Raw genomic sequence first — 6,310 nt, 5'->3', positions numbered from 1 at the left:
ACCATCGCGAGACTTCTTGTGATCTCGTCTATCCCCTAGGCAGTCAGGGAGAACCGGGGTAGGGTGCCGTAGCTCCATATGGGTCATGCCTAGAAGGGGTTCCTGTTTTGTCACGTTTTTGTAGCAGGTTAGGAGAATTAACGTAGCAGGTTAGGATAATTAGGTTAAGGTTAGGAAAAGGGTTAGCTAAAATGCAACAAAAAACAAAAACTTTTGACAAAAGCTGGATCCCATCTAGGCATGAACATCAATATGGCGACCGGCGAATGGGTGTGTCGAAAGGAAAGTAGTGGGCGTGTGGAAAGGAGTGGGTGTGTCGAAAGCGCTCTGCTATTGGTTACATGGTTTTGATTGAGTTTTTTTGTTCTTCTTCCGGTTCTTACCACGCAACTACCATACCACGAGAGTTTACATTTACATTTTAAAGTCATTTAGCAGACGCTCTTATCCAGAGCGACTTACAGTTAGTGCATACATTTTCATACTGGCCCCCCGTGGGAAACGAACCCACAACCCTGGCGTTGCAAGCGCCATGCTCTACCAACTGAGCTACAGGGGATTACATACTTATTTTTATTTATTTTATTTCACCTTTATTTAACCAGGTAAGCCAGTTGAGAACAAGTTCTCATTTACAACTGCGACCTGGCCAAGATAAAGCAAAGCAGTGCGATAAAAAACAACAACACAGAGTTACATATTGGGTAAAACAAAACATAAAATCAAAAATACAACAGAAAATATATATACAGTGTGTGCAAATGTAGCAAGTTATGGAGGTAAGGCAATAAATAGGCCATAGTGCAAAATAATTACAATTTAGTATTAACACTGGAATGAGAGATGTTGTGCAAATAGAGATACTGGGGTGCAAATGAGCAAAATAAATAACAATTTGGGGATGAGGTAGTTGGGTGGGCTAATTTCAGATGGGCTGTGTACAGGTGCAGTGATCGGTAAGGTGCTCTGACAACTGATGCTTAAAGTTAGTGAGGGAGATAAGAGTCTCCAGCTTCAGAGATTTTTGCAATTTGTTCCAGTCATTGGCAGCAGAGAACTGGAAGGAATGGCGGCCAAAGGAGGTGTTGGCTTTGGGGATGACCAGTGAGATATACCTGCTGGAGCGCATACTACGGGTGGGTGTTGCTATGGTGACCAGTGAGCTAAGATAAGACAGGGATTTGCCTAGCAGTGATTTATAGATGGCCTGGAGCCAGTGGGTTTTGCGACGAATATGTAGTGAGGACCAGCCAACAAGAGCGTACAGGTCACAGTGGTGGGTAGTATATGGGGCTTTGGTGACAAAATGGATGGCACTGTGATAGACTACATCCAATTTGCTGAGTAGAGTGTTGGAGGCAATTTTGTAAATGACATCGCCAAAGTCAAGGATCGGTAGGATAGTCAGTTTTACGGGGGCATGTTTGGCAGCATGAGTGAAGGAGGCTTTGTTGCGAAATAGGAAGCCGATTCTGGATTTAACTTTGGATTGGAGATGCTTAATGTGAGTCTGGAAGGAGAGTTTACAGTCTAACCAGACACCTAGGTATTTGTAGTTGTCCACATACTCTAGGTCAGACCCGTCGAGAGTAGTGATTCTAGTCGGGTGGGCAGGTGCCAGCATCGTTCGGTTGAAGAGCATGCATTTAGTTTAACTAGTGTTTAAGAGCAGTTGGAGGCTACGGAAGGAGTGTTGTATGGCATTGAAACTCGTTTGGAGGTTTGTTAACACAGTGTCCAATGAAGGGCCAGATGTATACAAAATGGTGTCCTCTGCGTAGAGGTGGATCTGAGAATCACCAGCAGCAAGAGCGCCATCATTGATATACACAGAGAAAAGAGTCGGCGGAATGGGCAAGTTGCAGTGGAGGGTGCAGAGCTGGTGACCGGGGTAGGGGTAGCCAGGTGGCCAGCCGTAGCAAAATACTTATTGAAATTCCCGATTATTGTAAATTTATCGGTGGTGATAGTGTTTCCTAGCCTCAGTTCAGTGGGCAGCTGGGAGGAGGTGCTCTTATTCTCCATGGACTTTACAGTATCCCAAACCTTTTTGGAGTTAGTGCTACAGGATCCACATTGCTGTTTGAAAAAGCTAGACTTTGCTTTCCTAACTGCTTGTGTATATTGGTTCCTAACTTCCCTGAAAAGTTGCATATCGCGGGGGCTATTCGATGCCAATGCAGTACGCCACAGGATGTTTTTGTGCTGGTCAAGGGCAGTCAAGTCTGAGGAGAACCAGGGGCTATATCTGTTCTTAGTTCTGAATTTTTTGAATGGGGGATGCTTATTTAAGATTGAGAGGAAAGCACTTTTAAAGAACAACCAGGCATCCTCTACTGACGGAATGAGATCGATATCCATCCAGGATACCTGGGCCAGGTCAATTAGGAAGGCCTGCTCACTAAAGTGTTTTAGGGAGCGTTTGACAGTGATGAGGGGTGGTCGTTGACCGCGGACCCGTTACGGACGCAGGCAATAAGGCAGTGATCGCTGAGATCCTGGTTGAAGACAGCGGAGGTGTATTTAGAGGGTAAGTTAGTCAGGATGATATCTATAAGGGTGCCCATGTTTACAGATTTAGGGTTGTACCTGGTAGGTTCCTTGATCATTTGTGTGAGATTGAGGGCATCTAGTTTGGATTGTAGGATGGCCGGGGTGTTAAGCATATCCCAGTTTAGGTCACCAAGCAGTATGAACTCTGAGGATAGATGGGGGGAAATCAATTCACATATGGTGTCCAGGGCACAGCTGGGGGCTGAGGGGGGTCTGTAGCAAGCGGCAACAGTGAGAGAGACTTATTTCTGGAAAGGTGGATTTTTAGAAGTAGGAGCTCAAACTGTTTGGGCACAGACCTGGATAGCATGATAGATCTCTGCAGTAGATTGCAACTCCACCCCCTTTGGCAGTTCTATCTAGATGGAAAATGTTGTAGTTCGGGATGGACATTTCTGAATTTTTGGTGGCCTTCCTAAGCCAGGATTCAGACACTGCTAGAACATCAGGGTTGGCGGAGTGTGCTAACGCAGTGAATAACTCAAACTTAGGGAGGAGGCTTATGATGTTAACATGCAAAAAAACAATGCTTTTACGGTTACAGAAGTCAACAAATGATAGCTCCTGGGGAGTAGGAGTGATACTGGGGGCTGCAGGGCCTGGGTTAGCCTCTACATCACCAGAGGAACAGAGGAGGACTAGAATAAGGATACGGCTAAAGGCTTTAAGAACTGGTCTTCTAGTGCGTTGGGTACAGAGAATAAAAGGGGCGGATTTCCGGGCGTTGTAGAATAGATTCAGGGCATTATGTACAGACAAGGATATGGAAGGATATGAGTACAGTGGAGGTAAACCTAAGCGTTGGGTAACAATGAAAGAGATCGCATCACTGGAGGCACCGATTGAGCCGGTCTCCGCGTGTATGGGGGGTGCCAAGAAGGGATCCTGTGTTGTCACGTTTTTGTAGCAGGTTAGGATAATTAACGTAGCAGGTTAGGATAATTAGGTTAAGGTTAGGAAAAGGGTTAGGGTTAGATAAAAATGCAACAAACTTTTGACATTCATTTGACAGAAGCTGGATCCCATCTAGCCATGACCCTCAATATGGCGACCGGAGTATGGGCGAATGGGTGTGTCGAAAGGAAAGTAGTGGGCGTGTGGAAAGGAGTGGGTGTGTCGAAAGCGCTCTGCTATTGGTTACATGGTTTTGATTGAGTTATTTTATTTTCTTCTTCCGGTTCTTTCCACGCAGCTACATTGAGCTACCATACCACGAGAGTTTAGACTTCTGTTATGAAGCCAGAGGATGAGTCTGCATCTTATTTCACTGTTAGTTTTACACAAACGATTGTACATTTGCAGTTATAAAACTGACGATTGTTTATTATTAAAAAGTACTGATGATGGGTACTGTCAGCCTGGTCTCATAGACTAGAAGTAACATAGAAAACGTAAATCCAGGATGGATTGGTATGGTTAGTATGGTACGGTTACATAAGACGGAAGGTTGCTTAAGGCAAAAACGAAAGGAGGGTGGTTGGTCTGGCGTATACAGTGAACGTCTAGCAACCCAAAGGTTGCGTGTCCAAATCTCATCATGGGACGACTTTAGCAACTTTGCAGCTACTCACTACTTTTTTTAGCTACTTTGCAACTATTTAGCATGTTAGCTAACCTTTCCCCTAACCAACCTTAACCCTAACACCTAGCTAGCGTTAGCCACAAGAAATTGGAATTTGTAACATGTTTTGATGGACATCCACAAATGAATACATACCATACTAAACGTAATGTATCATTCTAAATGGAGTATCTCGGATTTACATACAGATTAATACGAAATACTCTGAGACCACTGTGGTTCTGTTGCCTGCTTACTGTGACTGTGGTGCTGTTGCCTGCGCTTAATGTGACTGTGGTTCTGTTGCCTGCTTACTGTGACTGTGGTTCTGTTGCCTGTGCTTACTGTGACTGTGGTTCTGTTGCCTGCGCTTACTGTGACTGTGGTTCTGTTGCCTGTGCTTACTGTGACTGTGGTTCTGTTGCCTGCGCTTACTGTGACTGTGGTGCTGTTGCCTGCGCTTACTGTGACTGTGGTTCTGTTGCCTGTGCTTACTGTGACTGTGGTTCTGTTGCCTGCGCTTAATGTGACTGTGGTTCTGTTGCCTGCACTTAATGTGACTGTGGTTCTGTTGCCTGTGCTTACTGTGACTGTGGTTCTGTTGCCTGCGCTTAATGTGACTGTGGTTCTGTTGCCTGTGCTTACTGTGACTGTGGTACTGTTGCCTGCAAGCATGTACCAAAACTCGTGATCTTGGTGTGTGTATGTGCTGGACAGTGAGACGGAACTGGGGTACAGGGTGCAGACTAACTGTGACAAAGGTTGTCTCATTCTGAGAACAATAGGTGTTAAAACAACAGGAAATCTCCCCAGACGTAGTTCCTCAAAAGTAGATGAATGACCCCTTGACCCTGGCAAGCAAGCCTCTTTCGCTGTCTGCTTAGATGATGTGGGGCTTGACATCCACACACATACACACACCAAGTTTGAACCTTTTTTCCCCAGCAACAGGCCTTAGCCAGGACAACAGCTTTATCATTAGTGCTCAGGATTTAACACTTCGCTCTGGTTTCAGTAGATTGAGAGGAACCGGGTCTTTCCCTTCTGACTAGCAGGAAACCATAGGTCTTTCCTGCCAGCTCTTGGCTGTACGCCCAGACATCATGTCCATACTTCTCTAAAACTAGGTTCTTATGTTACACACACAGAACAGTTAGAAACAGGCCCATACCCAGGCATATGTTCTAGTTATATCAACAATCTCAGAAATAACGCCTAAGCAACCAGGCTTAAAGAAAAAGCTTCTACTACACAAGCATGATAAAGGTTTAACAGAAATGTCCATGACAACACGCTGTCCTATACGCCGATCCAGAGCATCCCAAACATGCTCAATGTGTGACATGTCTGGTGAGTTTGCAGGCCATTTTCAGCTTCCAGGAATCGTGTCCAGATCCTTGCGACATGGGGCCGTGCATTATCATGCTGAAACATGAGGTGATGGCGGCGGATGAATGGCACGACAATGGGGCCTCAGGATCTCATCACGGTATCTCTGTGCATTCAAATTGCCATCGATTAAATGCAAATGTGTTCGTTGTCCGTAGCTTATGCCTGCCCATATCATAACCCCACTGCCACCATGGGCACTCTTGTTCACAACGTTGACATCAGCAAACCGCTCGAAGGTGAGCATTTTCCCACTGAAGTCGGTTATGACGCAGAACTGCAGTCAGGTCAAAACCCTGGTGAGGACGACGAGCACACAGATGAGCTTCCCTAAGACGGTTTCTGACAGTTTGTGCAGAAATCCTTCGGTTGTGCAAACCCAGAGTTTCATCAGCTGTCCGGGTGGCTGGTCTCAGACGATCCCACAGGTGATAAAGCCGGATGTGGAGGTCCTGGGCTGGCGTTGTTACACGTGGTCTGTGGTTGTGAGACCGGTTGGACGTACTGCCAAATTCTCTAAAACGACGTTGGTAGAGAAATTAACATTGAATTATCTGGCAACAGCTCTGGTGGACATTCCTGCAGCCAATTGCACGCTCCCTGTCAGATGGTGCTCTGGTCTAAAGTAGTGCACTATAAGGGAATAGGGTGCTATTTAGGGTGCCATTTAGGGTGCTATGATATGTTTAATGGCTGTGAGTCTTGACAGAAGAGTCATCCTTGATCCCTTGATTTGATTGATCATTTATCCTTCATTTATACAGGTTGAGCCCATTCACATTAAACATGTCATTTACAGCAGAGATC

The sequence above is a fragment of the Coregonus lavaretus genome (genome assembly GCF_964263955.1).
Source record: "Coregonus lavaretus genome assembly, contig: HAP1_SCAFFOLD_317, whole genome shotgun sequence".
In the NCBI taxonomy this organism is placed as follows: domain Eukaryota; kingdom Metazoa; phylum Chordata; class Actinopteri; order Salmoniformes; family Salmonidae; genus Coregonus; species Coregonus lavaretus.
The sequence above is the reverse complement of the archived record's forward strand: the minus strand, read 5'-3'. Positions refer to the sequence as shown.